The 16,601-nt window shown below is 45.8% G+C and overlaps 1 protein-coding gene across 3 annotated transcripts in view; it reads left to right on the forward strand.

Annotated features, from left to right (window-relative positions):
* Positions 1–4,557: 4,557 nt before the first annotated feature.
* Positions 4,558–16,601, forward strand: part of LOC146830180 (uncharacterized) — a 49,421-nt gene continuing 37,377 nt past the window's right edge. Inside the window, exons 1-2 of one of the 3 annotated variants that reach the window (XM_085604022.1) lie at positions 4,574–4,632; positions 8,786–8,847. The gene's annotated coding sequence lies outside the window, so the exon portion shown is untranslated. Of the gene's footprint in view, positions 4,633–6,892; positions 6,969–8,785; positions 8,848–16,601 lie in introns of those variants that run through there. The other 2 variants (XM_085604021.1, XM_085604023.1) reach the window with 2 other exon arrangements.

Raw genomic sequence — 16,601 nt, forward strand, 5'->3', positions numbered from 1 at the left:
CCTCACTTCTGGAATTCCAAATGGCCCTCAAGACCTGGCTGTTTGAATAAGCCTCCGGGTATGCATGATCCTGGATACCCTATTGCATGATTAGTCGCGTTTTACAAATCCTGACTGATTGATTGATTTATTGACTCCTTAAACATTTTTTCGCACTAATCCAAGCACCCAGTTAAGTACGAAGAAAAAGGAGAAGGACTCAACAACTCATTAAAAAAATTCATTCGCCTGATTACCAATAAGCCACCTTTAAGTTTTAACTGTCAAAAAGATCACACGTTCAAGGCCACCTTACGGTGCCTAACTAAAAATTGCATACATGGAGTGTGGAGAACACACCCCTAATGGATGTACAGGAACCCCCCCCCCAAAAAGAAAATCATTTACAACGGCGCACATGCAATGTTTTTTGAATTAATCAAAATTAACCCAGCTCTTTCCAACAGATTTGTAACAGAATCTCCAAGTGCACCACCTTTCAGCTGCTACATCCGCTCCCCAATATATATCTAAAGTGTGCAAATCAAAAGCTCGAACTGAATCGCAAACGTTTGTTTGAACTATTAAATGAGAAAACCCAATAACCAGAGGCCCATAGACACCTCCCCTGGACCCGTATCTGAGATCTGCAAATTTCACTAACAAGTTATGAATTATTGCACTTCTATGTACCCTCTGTCTATGTTGGGTGCTGCCACACATATTCCCTGTTAATGACCCGCTTTGCCAAATGGAGTCCGTTCAAAAACTATCATAGCTCTTGCATAAGGATCCCTCACATGCCACCAATTACACCAACCCCAACACTAGCATCCCACATGCACTAAACAGCACCTTCTTACACATCACGTGTATCAGCACATGACCAACGTGGGCTGTAAGACATCAGCCAGGTAGTGTTAGGTCTGTTCACTGATTTCGCATGCAGTAGGCACTGACAGACTTAACTTGTCCCAAGATGTAGCCCCTGAGAAAGCAAATTGCCTTCTCCACTTATACCTATGCAGAATAACTGCCAAAATCCAGCCCAACAAGGTAGAACCCAAGAGAGTGGTAGTGAATCTGACTCAATACAAGACCAACCCAACAGCTTTATAACTTTTCACCGAGCCTAACAATATTCAAACTAAGCTGGACATGATGTGCAGGAAGGGCACCATAGGGGAGGATACTGTTTGGTCCTGGGACATCCCAGTGAAGAGATTCTTGGATGTAGAAAAAACCCCAGCTCAATACACAAACATATCCGCTTCTGCTTCCATTTGTGGTTCACAGATGGCCCTTAGCATGTTTGGGGCAGTCTTTTTTAAGAACAAGTAAACCCCAGACACGGTGTTCCTGTGCAGGGCCATCCACCTTGATGACACGAACAGAAGGGAGTCTCATAAGGGAGGGTTGAACAGAAGCATAGACACCCCATGTCAGGAAACTTGGGATACCAAGGTGTGTGGATACACTTGACTAGAAGGCAAGGGTACCGCCTAATTGTATGGAAATTTACACTGTATTCTTTATGTTTCAGAGGTAAAGGAACACTTCCATTGGTCACGAATGAGAACTGCGGCACAATCGTGTGCATTACGGATATGCAATAGGGCACCTCCACGCTGATGGATATATACTGGCATTTCAGCAAATTTGCCTACACTCAGTCCATCCCTTGATGGTGCTGACTTTATTCCCTTGTGCCCATACACACCCCAACACTGGTCATTCCCAGAGAAGAACCATTAGTTTTGTACCAGCATCCGTACATTTACTGGGCTCAGTACAAGGACATTACAGAGTAATTCAGACTGTTCATGGACATCCAAGTATTAGCAGGAGGGTCCATAACGTTATTTACCTCGCAGACAAAGCTAATGCCTGTTGACTCCAGATATCTAGATAGGAAATGCTTAAAAAGATAAACAGCACTGAGCTCAGCCTTAATTCAATCAAGGGTGAACTAAGAGCAATCCGCCTTATTGCGATGCAGCATCGGTATGTTTTAGAATTAATGGCCACGATGGAGGGTGGGCTCTGTGCCAAGATTGGTGCATCCTGCTGCACGTTTATTCCAGGGAATGACTTGGATAATTGGACATTGACTCTTGCCATCCAAGCACTGCACGGATTACAAAGAGACATGCATGAGGAGGGAGGTGCCTCTGAGCAGGCGTGGTTCTCGAATTGGTTCTCCTGAATCCCCTGGTGGCTTTCCGGTCTGTGCTCATTGTTGTAGCTGGTTTTCATTGAATTCTTGTTTTCATGTGGTTCTGTGCAATTGAGGATTTCCTGCCGTAAAATCTCAGTTCTCAAATTGGATAGAATGCAAGTAACAAGGAAAGTAGTAATTGTCGAACCTGAAGAACAACAGGCCCCCAATAATATAACTGTCATGAAGTATGGGCTAGATAGTGTAGTAGACATTTCTACTAGTGGGGGCAATGTTAATATTGATAAAGTCAACGACAATAAGAAGAACAATACATTTATGTATAGCAACAAAATCGCAATCTTTATTAACAAATTTGCCGGTGTTGAGCTCCACGTCAAACCTGATTTACAAATACATAGTCAGGCAGGCACTTAGACCCAGGTTCGAGTTCACTGATTGACAGGTCACAGGTGGGGTGGCACGTAGCCGGAAGAAACATGAGCAAACAGGAAATCCCAGATCAATATCATAGATAGGCAAAGCGGCACCACAATGGTCCAGGGAGATTGGCCCCAATAAAGCACACATGACCTGAGGTGTGTGCTCTCACCAAAAACACCATAAAGTCAGATGCCGCATAAAGTTAGGAACACATAGCCAATCAGGACACAGCCCACACAGTGATGACATGCTCCCCATGCCGGACATCTGGACACATTACCCACTGGCCGCATAGTGTTCATGCAAGGTCGAGGCCCACCTTGATTTCCAATCAGATCTATTAATTTATGACTCCACAGACAGTGGTTCACATTCCTTATCAAACAAGCATTGGAAATGCAATAGGTGAGAAGAGCAGCAAGGCACAAGGAAGGAGGGAGGAGGAGAAGAGCAGCGTGAGGCACAAGCTAGGAGAGAGGAGGAGAAGAGTAGCATGATGCACAAGGAAGGAGAGTGAGGAGGTGAAGAGCAGCGTGAGGCACAAGGAAGGAGTGAGGAGCAGAGCAGCGCAAGGCACAAGGAAGGAGAGTGTGGATATGAACTACGTGATGGCATAAGGAAGGAGAGCGAGGAGGAGAGGAGCAGTGTGAGGTACTAGTAAGGACAGTGAGGAGAAGAGCTGCAGGAAGTAGAAGGAAGGAGAGCAATGAGAAAAATGCAGCGTTATACACAAGGAGCAGAGTAGGAAGAGCCCAGTATAAGCCCAAGAAAGCACAGTCAACAGCCAAAGATGAACAGACCACATACTTGAGAAGGGGATAGAAGGAGTAAATATTCAATGCGGGGTGTGGGTAGTAGTGGTGGTAATTGTTCCAGAAAAGAACGAGAGAGGCTCAATATTATGCAGCAGCACACTGGACCAGTGAACAGGGGAAGATGGCAATGGCACTCAAGAAAGGAGCTTGTTGGTGCTAGAAATGAGATACTAACTGACGGAAGGGATTATCAAAGAGTGAGCAGAAGGTTGCAAAGGACGAGGTGGCAAGTAATAAATCCCAAACTGGAGTAGAGCAGCCAGAACAATGGGATAGGAACTGTTTGACTGTGTTCTGCACAAAGGAACAGTGAAATATGCAGAAAGAATGACATCCATTTTAAAAGAAACATGGCTCTCATGCTTAAAGGGATGCCTAGGAAACAAGTTAGTAAGCACTTCTGCATGTCATAGGAACATTGTTTAAAGACATAATAGCCCACTATCAATGTTTACAGCGTGATCTAGTGTATAACGACATTATGCACGTTGTTCATGATGTGCACAAAAGTCTTCAATTGCTGCCAACTGGAGTGCCAGTTTCCAGTGATCGCACGGGTACAAGCCTCTACATCAGTATACGAGCAGTTTTTAGGTCGAGGACGTCCGGTCTGCCGAAAGGCAGAACCGGAAGTCAGAGATTTAATGACTTGGAGAAGAGGGGCTTGAACCCGCCCCTCTTCTCCCCTGTTCTCCATTGGCTGGCCTCTTGAATGCTGCCCAGCCATTGGAGAAGAGGTCAGTCATTCAGATTAGGCCCCGTCCTTTTTGGATCGGGGGGGCATGTTTTTTGCAAGAAGTCTCAAGGAGGAGACAACAGCAAAACACGCCCCCGAATCCGAAAAGGACGCTGCGTTTCTCCGAGGCATTTCTGCTCTGCCTCGGAGAAAGGCGGTGGTGTCTTCCGGTGCCCTCGGCTTGTTACACTCGCTGTGTGTGAGCCTGCGTTATCATTAGTCCATCGTCTGTTAATTCTTGGTTTTATATGTAATATGTGCGTTAAGACGTTCAATGTGAATAAATCGGAAATTACGACTAGCAGCATGGTGCCCACTGCTGCCGCATTCAATTGTTTTAGCGCCGTTCTAGTCTTTTATGAGCTCCCTGTGGACTTCGCATTCTTGCAATTGTCAGTTCCGCCGAAGTGATCTCCTCTCCCTTTGCTCCGGAAGTGCTGTTGGGCTCCGGTTGCTGCACTACGTTGCTGGGCAGGGTGCAGTCACAGCGGGCGTCACAGGTAAGAGGTGCGAGCGCAGTGCCCGGTCAGTGGGTAAAGGTGCATCCTTGAACGGCGTTGCACTGTACTGTGGCACCGGGGAGGGAGGGGCGGCTCTGCTGGAAGAGGCCTCCAATCTTTGATATAGCACATCACTGAAGTTCGTAGCGCCCGAATACCGGGCGTAGCTGAGACCAAGAGGGAACGGAAAGGGTGGGAGGGATGTTTTGCAGTTAATTAGCATGCTTTACATCCAGAAAACTCAAAGTCCGGCTTCCAGTGTATAATCGAAGCGGAAGATGTACTACTTCCCTGCCCGAGCACAGCCAAAAATAAGCAATCTGGTTGGAACACCTGCTCGCATCCCTTTGTTTATTATAACTCCTGTACGTTGGGTTCTATTGACAGCATCTGTCGCCCGTACGCGGAATCTGTGTTCATTTGTGCAATTTCCGTCTGTTTTCTCTTTACAGTATGTATGTAAAGCGCTCTGATACCCATGGCTCAAGCTAGCGCTATACAAAACTTTTAAAATAAATAAAATAACAAAAAGTGGAAACTCGGCTCGGCAACGAGTCTGTAGGCTTTATTGATTGCTGCTATTTGGGTGTTGAAACATCGTGACACAGGAACGTTATGTCCACGGTGAGAGGGGCGGCTAGTGGTCTAAAGGGAGGAGCTTTAGGGTAAAGAAAATAATCTTTTTATAGCCGCTTGAAACTGGTTGGTTGTGAATCAGACTGTATATTTTGTACCTTCAGCGGATGTAAAGTTTCTTCAAGTAGATCAGCAGCAACACTTCGCTGCTATTTCTCACAAACTCAATCACGCTGCATACTTACTTATAGCATTGAATGAATGAACGTTACCCTGGCGTTAGTCCGTTCTTGAGAGTGGAGGGGTGACTGAGAGATGTGTTGGCATGGTGCCACGATGGCCGCTCGGGGGACTCCCAGCCTCAGCCTACTCTGCCCACATCCATGTAAACGTCTGCAGAAAGGCTCTGGTCTTACAGGTCAGACATCACCGGAGGGCGGGGGACACTCCACTGAGGCGGCACCGGGTTGTTTTCAAGTACTGCATGCAACATCTCTAGCGAATAAAAGCACTTCTCGTAGCACTGTCGGGCCCCTGGTTTCCCCCAGCACCCTTTAGCGACTAAAAGCCCTTCTCGTGGCACTCTCGGGCCCCTGGATTCCCCCAGCACCCTTTAGCGACTAAAAGCCCTTCTCGTGGCACTCTCGGGCCCCTGTTTTCCCCCAGCACCCTTTAGCGACTAAAAGCCCTTCTCGTGGCACTCTCGGGCCCCTGGTTTCCCCCAGCACCCTTTAGCGACTAAAAGACCTTCTCGTGGCACTCTCGGGCCCCTGGTTTCACCCAGCAACCTTTAGCGACTAAAAGCCCTTCTCGTGGCACTCTCGGGCCCCTGGCTTCCCCCAGCATCCTCTAGCGACTAAAAGCCCTTCTCGTGGCACTCTCGGGCCCCTGGCTTCCCCCAGCATCCTCTAGCTAGCATGCACACGCCGGTGCTGGGAGGTGAAGACGTGTAAGGGCCGATCGGTGCAGCACTAATATTGTGTTGTTGTTTTTTCAAGCAGCTTCGAGGCATTCCAAGTTTGAAGGAATAACGGCTCTGTCAGTTATAACAAGCATGTACAATGCAACGGTCTCGGCATTGTTAAAGTTAGAGCTATTGGCATTGCTCATGACATTATTTATGTTTATGTTTTTGTTTTTAAAACATTTAAAGAAACGGCATTGTCATGAGCAATGCCAATAGCTCTAACTTTAAAAATGCCGAGACCGTTGCATTGTAAATGCTTGTTTACTTTACTTGTTCTCTGTTTTCTTCCAACAGCACATTTAACATGCACTCTGCAGGTTAAAGGTTTCATCCCAGTGACCATATCAATGGTGGGAGCGTGAGGAAAAGCAGCACTGAGTTAATAACACCGCTGAAAATAAATGTCCCTTGCAGCTTAAATCTCCAAGAAGACGGAAATGTGCAAATGCTGAGTGGGCTAAAGCTACGGCTGGAAAGATTTGCGGCCCCATTTCATTTACAAGTTTTAAACAGACATAGTATGCGGAAAAGGGGCACTGTAGAGGCTTTTACAAGCAATCCAACCCCAGGGAGCGCTTTCCTACAGACCCCTTCGTTTGAGAGGAGAAGCTGCTTTTAATACATCAGTTTGCTACGCTGCTATGTTTGTAAGCAATAAGTCTACTTTAGTGAGATTTTGCTGCTATTCTTTTCATTTCACAGTTTTTTTTTTTTTTTAGCATTTCACCAATGTTACTCCGCCAATAAGCACATCCTCAGGCCAAAATGGGGTAAAAGGCCGCTTTATTGGCAGGTAAGCATTTTCATTTAATAGGTATATGCAAATCAGGCCTCACTAATACATATTCAATTCTATCACCCCCCGCCCATAAACAATTCCCCACCCAAACTTCCCCAACATTGTTCTGACTAATTCTCCTCCCCAACCCCTATCTACGTCACCTGCCTACCTCTCGCCTCATTCCTCGCTCCCCTGTTTCCCTCTGTCGGAAGCTATACAGAATGCCCCCAACCCTTCCTGCCTGTCTTGAACTCCTCCAATTCTGCACCAGGAAAAACCGGGACCCAGGAGTTTTTCCTGTCGCCCCTTACGCTTGAAAACCAAAGTTTTTTTATTATTCTGACACGCTTTTCTCATATAAAAACACACACTGTCGCCAAACAGGTGAAATACTTTATTAATTTAGATAGATAAATTATTCACGACTTTTTCCTAAAAAGGCAATTACAAGGTAAAAAACTTTTCATCAAGAAAAAATGTATTTACTTAGTGAGGAGGGATGGTGGCGGTGTGGGGGCGGGAATGAGAGAATGGAAAAAAGGTGGGAGGGATGGTAGGCGATAAGAGAAGTTGACTACAAATATAATAAAGCTGTCGCCCAACAGCTTATCGTTAACACCAGGCCTTTAATTGTAAGATATTTGTAATCACTTCTTTTATATTCAGAATATAAATCTTTTTGCCTGTAAAAGGGAGATGCACCACATTGTGACAAAGAAATGGATAGTCCTCTTTTGTAATATCACTGTGGGCTAACCAATAAAAGCCATTAACTGAACAAAACTGGTGTAATTCCCTGTTCACCTTTCTCCTTGCCCGTTCTACCGCAGTGAATCTCTCCGCCCCCGCCAGACTCTGCGTGGCATCAGCGCTGTCAAAATGATTTTTGAGTTGGCCCATACTTATGCTAACAATTCAAGGTCAGCTTTTATTTCTATGAGCAACCCCAGACCCGAGGGCTGCACCAAATCCTTTTCCCCCAGGTGAATCAATATAATTTCAGGTTTCGCCTATCAAAGGCATTAATTGGCCCCACTTCATGCCACTTTTCCCCTACCAAACAACGTAAACTTCATCTGAACGAAAACCCCAATTTTTCCCAAAATGTCTCTTCTTTGCTTGCTTTGCAGCCCACTTAAGGAATGAATGTCCAACTATCCATACGTGCTTTTGCGACAATGTGAACCCAGGCGCCAAACCTGAAAAGAAATACAATTAATATGCTTGGTCATGTACTTCATTATCTAAATCTCTAATGTATCTTAGACAACAGTCTGATAACCAACGCCCCAGTTTCTTTACATCCCTGAGTGAAACCCCCCACCTGGTGGCTTCTGAAGTCGCACCAATTCCAAAGAAGTGGGTGTAAGAAACTGGCTCTATATATACGGCACCAAAGTGAGGTACAGTGTGAATAGAGTCCAAGGGTCTCCAGAGGTTTGGCAGAGGTTAAAGTTAGATAGAACCTTACTCTCTAAAGTGGTAGCTTGGTCGAGCAGTAAGGCAGTATCAGAGGACAGCGTAAAGCATTTGTTGCACACACTCAGTCGGCAAATGGTCTCACACACTCAAGAACTGAACTCTAGGCCAATTGTTTTGTATACAAAAATATACTGTTGTTTTATTTCTAGAACCAGGCAAGCCTGGTACAGGTAAGCATATATATACTTTACAGTAGTAATTTACTTGTATGAACACAGTTCAGAATTGCAGTATAACTTGTACTGGTTTTGGTTATAATTTTAAGAGAGCAGTTAGCAACACATTGCAGGTAGAGTACATTCAATTGAATGGGCTTTTTAAGTAAAACGTGGTTAATTACTTTTCAGATTGCTTTTGCTAACACAGGACTGGATCCTAGATTCAGCCCTGGGACATTTCCTGAAAACATGTGAGTAAATGCGTTTTGGTTAAAGGTACGATTTTTAAGGAATTTTATTGCATTTCAAAAGTTGGCACTTAGAAACCTTTTCACATAGAATCACCAATGTTATCCTATGGGAGGAAATTCACTTAGCAGGTAAGTTAGGTTGTGGTAACTTTTTCTTACTCAGTGCTGGATTCTGGATTCAGCACTGGGACATTTCCTGAAAACAGTTGAAAAAATGCGTTTTGGTTAATCGACTATTTGTAGTTTTCAAAAGTCGGCACTTAGAAACTTTTTGGGAGAAAAAGTGTCAATGTTATCCTAAGAGGAAAAATGAGCTATCGGTTTCAAGGTAAGTAATTGGTCTTTTGAGTTAGGGTTCTGGGGTTAGACTCAGGGGTCTCCCAGGGTCAGTGATGCACTGTTGTTGCACCCTCAGCGGCACTCGGGCGGCCAGGTGCACAGTGTTGAGTCCCAATGTTATCCTATGAGGGATGGGGGACTCCGGTTGGTGGCGGCTGGGAAGCAGGCCACAGGGTTGTGGGAGCAAGGCTCCTAGGGTTAAGCTCAGTGCAAGTTGGGGACCAGGTTAGCACCAAAGGGGCACCCTCAGTGGCGCTAGGGCAGCCGGGTGCAGGGTGCAGTTTTGAGGTCGGGTGCCCTGTTGAGTTCAATGGAGATTCTCCGGGACAAAGAAACACTGCAGGCTCAGGGACGAAGATCTTCCAGGAGTGGCCACCACTTCGAGGGGTAAGTTGTAGAGGGATGGTTAGGCACCACTAGGTTGGGCACACAAGGCCGTGGGGCGTCAGGTGCAGGGGTGCCTTTGGACTTCGGATTTTCTTACCCGCTCTGGTCGCGGTAGGGGGGTCTCCTGGATTGAGGCTGCAGGAGTCGTCTGGAGGCATGAGGTAGGTCAGGGGTCGCCGGATCTCGGGTCAGGATCGCCGGGGGGACCTCCTTGTGATGTTTGTTCATTCAATTACAGGCCGGGCTCGACGGGTGCAGAGAGTGCTGGATTCTCGGTTTCTGGCTGGTACCAGAAGCTGCAGTTCAAACACGTCCGTTGTTCACGGGAGAAGCAGCTTGGAAAGTGAATGCAGGCAGGTCCTCCGGGGTTTTTGAGGTTGCTGGCCGCTGGACACGCCGGGGTTTCACAGGAGCAGGTTCAAGGGGAGACAGGCCTGTAGGGCTGGGGCCAAGTCAGTGGGCGTCGTCCTCTTGTTAGCTCTGCACGGCTTCTCGTCCTTCTTCGTCTTCTCTTGTGGTTGCTGTATCTGAGGAAGGAAGGTTCAGGTTGCCCCTAAATACTAAATTTAGGGGCGTTACAGGTAGGTAAGAGGCAGGGACCAATGGGTCCCGTCCCTTGGGTGGTTACACCCCCTATTCTGCCACTCTCCAGTGGGAGGGGGGCAGGAGCCTGTCCCTGGTTGGCTGGGTCCCCCCATCCTCAAGATGGCAGGGACTCGAGGTTGTGCTTCACCTCGCCTCCTCCACCTTAGGGGTGGAGTTGGCAGAGGTGGGCACACCTCTCTTCCTCACTTTGTTTTTCCCGCCGGGTCTCCCGCCCAAAGTGGGGGGTAGAACCAGTGGGGACCAGTTGCTGAGTACAGCAAGTGGTCTGGCGAGGCTCACAAAGGCGGTATGACTGTGGAAACATGGATTTTTCCGATCAGTTATGTCCCCTATCTTGGACCCCAATGGTTCTATATGCATGTTACAAGTACATGTATGTTCCCTCTAGTTCCAGTTTTTAAGACGCAAACACATGTGCGTCCACCGTCAACATGTCCTCTGTCAGATCCGCCATGAATGGGCTGGATATTCGATTCCTAAGTATGAAAGGCCACCGACTTTATATGGCTCAGTTACTCCATTTCGCAGTTCAGGCGAGTAGGCCCCGACTCTGCCATCAAGCTTTTCCTTGCTCTCTGCCTCTGACAGCTTCAGCTTGAGTCCGCATCTGTATCCATGAACTTTGTCCTACTCCCTGTGCGGCTAACGGTGCCTGCCTCGGCCAGTTTTGCCTGCCTGCCAAGAATTGTATTTCACCTTCGAGTTATCTGCTTTGCTCCTCAGCCGATGCATTCCTGTCTAGTAGTTTAGGTAAACATTTCCTTCAGCTACCGAGCAAAGGGCCCGGCCTCTCTGTCCTCATGCAAGTAATTCATAGCTCTGTTACCATGGAAAGTTTCTGCCCCTTGCATCTCATACCGACACTTAGACGCTTGTACACGCACACACAGTCAGTATAGAATAGATTTTGTCCGAGAGTCCTTCCTTTGTGGATAACATAGTTCTTTAAACATAGGATGTTAGATATGATTTGGGATTAGGTTGACTTGACCCCCCAGACTTCTTGTCTCCACATGTAGAGCTAAATGTCAAGTCCCCTTCACCCCCTAGTTGTACGTCAATCATACGTCATGCTGCTGCGCGCGCATCTCTGCCAAATATTATCTTATAGATCCACCTATGTATGACATCATAACCAATTATGTTTCTTTTTACTCCTCATTACGCCCATTTTCAGTTACGCATGTGAATTACCATTTTTCTTATCAATTGTTACGCCTTCTGCATTTGCTTCATTGTAATGTACATTCTATAAAAATGATTGTCTGTCAATAAAGTATTGTACTTCACTTCCTGAACCCCCGTGGTGACGGAACATGAAGGCCGCGACTCGAGTCTGCCATTTTTGGAATAAAGCCCATTCAGAAACCTCTTATACCACGGATTCTGCCTCTTATTTTACTGAGCTATTTTGTTTAGATTCCGTATCAAATTCAGTCCCGGTAATTAAATTATTTACCACATAATTGGCGCCCGAACAGGGACACTTTCTCATCTCACGCGCCGGTGGTGCGTTGCAGGCCCGGTCTCCTGCCACAGCTGGATGGACCATAACGCGTACCAGCAGGATTTCCTGTAGCTCCCTCCGGTCAAGCGGGGGCGACTGAGGCTGCGATCAACCCAGACGAGGCGGTGAGAAGTGCGAAGTATCCCGACCAGAGCCTAGCAGAGAGAGAGCAAGATCCGAGGTATACAGAGGCCCACCAGATTTCGAAGTCCCGACGTCCAGAGGGTCCGATGTCCGCGGTTGTCGAGTCAAGTCCAGTCCCGTTTCGAGGCCTTCCGTTTCGAGCTACCCGGTGAGTACCATTGCTGGGGAGGCGTTCTGACGTGCACATAGGTTGTGCCGGTCAAGACGGATTTGGGTACACAAATCCGGTCTGCACTGTTTCAGCAGTGTATATGTACTGTTTAGCAGTATATCAAGTATTCCGAAGTATCTAGTTATTGTCAAGAATTACGCTTGGTGATTAGTTATGCAGACGATCATCATTGTTGGTCATTTTAAAGGTTAAAATGTTTAATGTTTAATGTTTAATGTGTTAAAAACGTCCTGCATATTGTGGTATGAATGATTGTTCATTGTTGTGCTTTTTTGTACTAAAGTGTGTTCAAGTTTAAGTATCAAAATCAGTTGTCAATATGCCGCTCTTTTCGAAATTAAGACAGATCACTACTAGAAAAGGGGTACTTGAAGAAGCAGTTCCTATTCCTCCTAGGGACACTCCAGGGCACTTCATGTATCACAAACATGGCTTAGACGCCATATTATTCCTTGATTTATGGGTGGACTACACCAAAGAATTACCAGAAAGTCAGAGGTGGCCCGCGGCTGGGACCTGGGATGCAGAATGCATTATGAAAGTAGAAGAAGAATTGTGGAAGAGGAAAGCTAGACAGTCACAGAAAGACGCTGTTGAATTATGGCGTAAAGAATCGCATAGACGTACCGAAAAGGCGCTAAGACAGGAAGAGAAAAGTAAAGAAAGTGCAAATAAAGTCCGAGAAAATTTGTTGATTGAAGAGGGTACACGAGTCAAAGCAGAGCAAGCCGATAGGCAAAGAAATGCCCTTATGAAAGGTATGTATCCCCTTCTGGCCGAAGGATTACCTAAGGCTACTACGGAGATACCAAAGGACTTGCCACCCCCATTGTTTCCAATAAAGGTACATCTAAAAGGGCATCCCAGAACCGCAGAAGATGTTTTTCTTTCCTCATATTTAGATGACGCAGCTCCCGAATATGCTAACCCCGCACCACATAGACCGTCTGCTGGGGGGGTTCAACGTCAAGATCAGGTATCTGTATCTGTGCAACAACAACCTCCGACACAAGCTTTGGCAAGCACATCTGTTTCCGCATCTGTCCCCGCAGTCGATTCTACAGTTGTGTCCACACCTGTAGTTGCTGTAGCACGTTCAACGAATCCTTTTGCGCCCAGTACCCCAGAGGGGGCTACCGGAGGTGTTACTAGCATCTATTCTACGCCACCCCGAATAAGTAAACTTACTTTTCAAGAACCAGTACATACACGTACGCCCAAACTTGTAAATCCCCGCATGCTTAAGGACCTTTTAGTAGATTGTAGATATGACCCGGTGCCCGGCAAAGAGGACGAAATGGTCCTAGCATCGTTGCGTGTCAGACGAGCTGCATCGTTTTTAGGGAAGCTACCAGGAATGACTATGCATCTGGATAGCATATATCATTTTGTCCAAACAGGGAGAGATCCTGAATGCATTAACAGAGCTATGGAATATCAGAAAGTGGAAATACAGGGGGAATTGTTACGTTTTCTCGTAAATTGTGTGATCAGAAATCAAGACCGACCGGGGGCGAACTCGGAAATAATGCAAACTCTTACGAAATGGAGTCAAAATATATCAGACGGAAGACATGATAAACAAGGAAGTATAGTAGCCATGTGCCGAAAAATCAGGAAAGAAATAGAACGTGTACATGAAGAGAGATTGGAGACAGACGAGTTTGAGCAAGACGAGGCGTCCGAATCAGGGGATTCCGTAAGACAGTCGGACACCATAGCCTATGTAGGTAGAGGAAGGTCTTGTAATAACATTAGATGTTTTACTGATCCGATACATTCGATATGTCCAGAAAATAACAGAACTTATCCGACACCTATAATAAATATGAGGTCTCCTGAACATTCGTTCCAAGCTGCTGACAAGGTACTCCGAGAACGAAGAGGTTACCACCTCCTCGATTCTATGGATGAGCAAGAATTAGCTAGGTCAGCCGTCCACTGGATTGATAGTCCCGGAAAATATGGTGATGACACAGTAGCACACACGTTTTTGAACCTCAGTCCAGATGAACAGCGTTTAGCTGGAATTTACATGATTCAGCAACTTCTTATATTATATAAGAACCAACATTCCGATCCTGGTCCCTTACCTGACATATTAACTGAATTGCTCACGAAAAGATGGAAAGGTTCAGGTAATAAGTTAATTAAAGAAATACTCGTGTCCAGAAAGCAGTACATTCTTTTTGTAAGCCCAGATCCTTTCTCACTGCCCCACAAGGAAAGAACGCCGTATTACGTGGATAGACAGAATCCTTTACGAGAAGTGCACCCAATAAAAGGCGAGGACAATAATTTTCATCGTGTATTTGTATACACACCCATATCTAAAATGGAATTGTTAGAAATGAAGAAAGTGGTACCCAGTCATGACAAGGACCCAGCAGGTTTCCACCGAGAAATCAAAGACATGTTACTGATGGGAGAGTATACCTATCCTGACATTATGACGATATTAAAGGTGCTAATGCCTGCTGGCATTTACGAAAAACTTAAGGAAAAAGAGTGGGAAGTGGGAGACCAAAAGATAGACTGGACAGCATTAGAAACCGAGGAAAGAGGCCGAACTGCAGGTTCAGGGCTTGGGGATAAAGTTAAAACACTACCAGGTTTACTAGTGCAGGTACTGCCACGTTTATTAGCTACGAAAAAGGAAGATTGGGGTGCAATCTCAGCCTGTAAACAAAAACAAGATGAAGACACCAGTGATTTCTATGCCCGTTTTGAAAAATGTTTTGGTATAAATAGTGGTATAAAAGCAAATAGTGAGTCATATCCACATTTATTTGTGACAAAATTGGTGGAAAATTCCTTACCTCAAGTGAAGAATAGAGTATTGAAATTCGAGAGTACATGGCAAGGTAACACTCCGTCACAAATGCTACAAATGTTACAGTATCATCACAATAGAATTAGAGATGAACAAGAACACGAACAAAGACGTATGAAGGACACTAAAATGAAAATGCTAGTTTCCCAGACAGTACCAGCGGATGGTCACAAAAAGGGTGTGACACATTCCGGAGATTCAGCAGTCCCTGTAAAAGGAACATGCAATTACTGTAAACAACTAGGTCATTATGTACACGATTGTCCAGTCCTGAAGCGTAATATAGCTGTAGGTATTGCAAAAGAAAGACCACGTCCACTCAGACAGGATCAGAATGAACAAGGAGCTCCGCAGCATGTACAGTCCATGCCAGCTCAGCAACAGTCCATGCCAGCCTCACAACAGCCGATACAGTTTGTGCCAGCTGCACCAGCGCTGCCTGTTGCTGCCACACAAACGACAACACGACAAATGTATCAGACCGCACAGTATGAATATCCTGAGTATCAACGTTACGCATGAACTAGCCTAGAGAGGGAAGTTGACTTACCCCTTATTGAGATCCCTGTAGATCAAGAAGGACCTTATGTGCACAGTGAATTGTTAGGTCAAGACAGAAAATTCTTACTTGATACAGGGGCAAGTCGAACCACAATAAAACGTAGTGAAGTTCCAGGGGCACCCCTCTCAGGCTCTCAAAATGTTTCCCTTGGTTTTTCAGGAAAGCCTATTGTTAATGAAGTATCACAGCCACTTCCACTTACGATTGGTTCCTTGACACGAACTACAGATTTATTGCTTACCAAATCATGCCCAGAAAACTTGTTAGGTATAAAGACACTGAAAGCCCTAGGGGCTATTATATGTTGTTCTCCGGAAGGAGTAAGATTGTTTTTACGTGATTTCAAAGGTCACTATGTGTCCAGAGACATGGATCATCGATTGCAGACTTTACCCGCACATTTATGGGCACAAGGCCCTACTGATGTTGGTTGCATGAACATTACACCATATCGAGTCACACTAAAGGCAGGAGTAGTACTACCACGAATGCGACAATACAAGTTACCACCAGATGCTGTAGTGGCTTTACTGAAAATCATTGACGAGCTTATTGCCCAAGGAGTGGTTGTAGAAACCGACTCCAATGTATGTAATTCTCCGATAATTCCGATTCTTAAACGAACTGATCCAATGGCCCTGCCAGTATATCGACTGGTTATTGATCTGCGCGAATTAAACAAATGCATTGTGCCACAATTTCCTGTGCTCCCCGATATCTCATCATTACTGACAGCCATTGATTCACAAGCTGCATTCTTTACAGTAATTGATCTCAAGAAGGCCTTTTTCAGCGTCCCCATAGATCCGGAAAGCCAATACTTGTTCGGATTTAGTTTAAATGGACGAAGCTTTAAATTCACACGCGCTCCTCAAGGATTTACAGAAAGTCCCAGCATCTATAGCCAAGCACTGAAACGAGAACTTGACAGTATCCATATGCCAGTTTGCACCGCACTGCTTCAATATGTCGATGATCTGCTGATCACCGCCCGAAGCGAACCTGAATGTGAAAAAGCATCACTGACAGTTTTACAATTTCTAGCCGAAAAGGGGCACAAGGTGTCCCCTTCTAAGCTGCAATTCTGTGTACAGCGAGTTGTTTATCTTGGTCACTCGCTGTCCAAGGAGGGAAGGCGGCTTACACCCGATCGCATCCAGTTAATTGCTAACATGCCAATACCCAAGACACAAAAGGAGGTGCG

The sequence above is a fragment of the Triturus cristatus genome, chromosome 5_1 (assembly GCF_964204655.1).
Source record: "Triturus cristatus chromosome 5_1, aTriCri1.1, whole genome shotgun sequence".
Classification (NCBI taxonomy): Eukaryota; Metazoa; Chordata; class Amphibia; order Caudata; family Salamandridae; genus Triturus; species Triturus cristatus.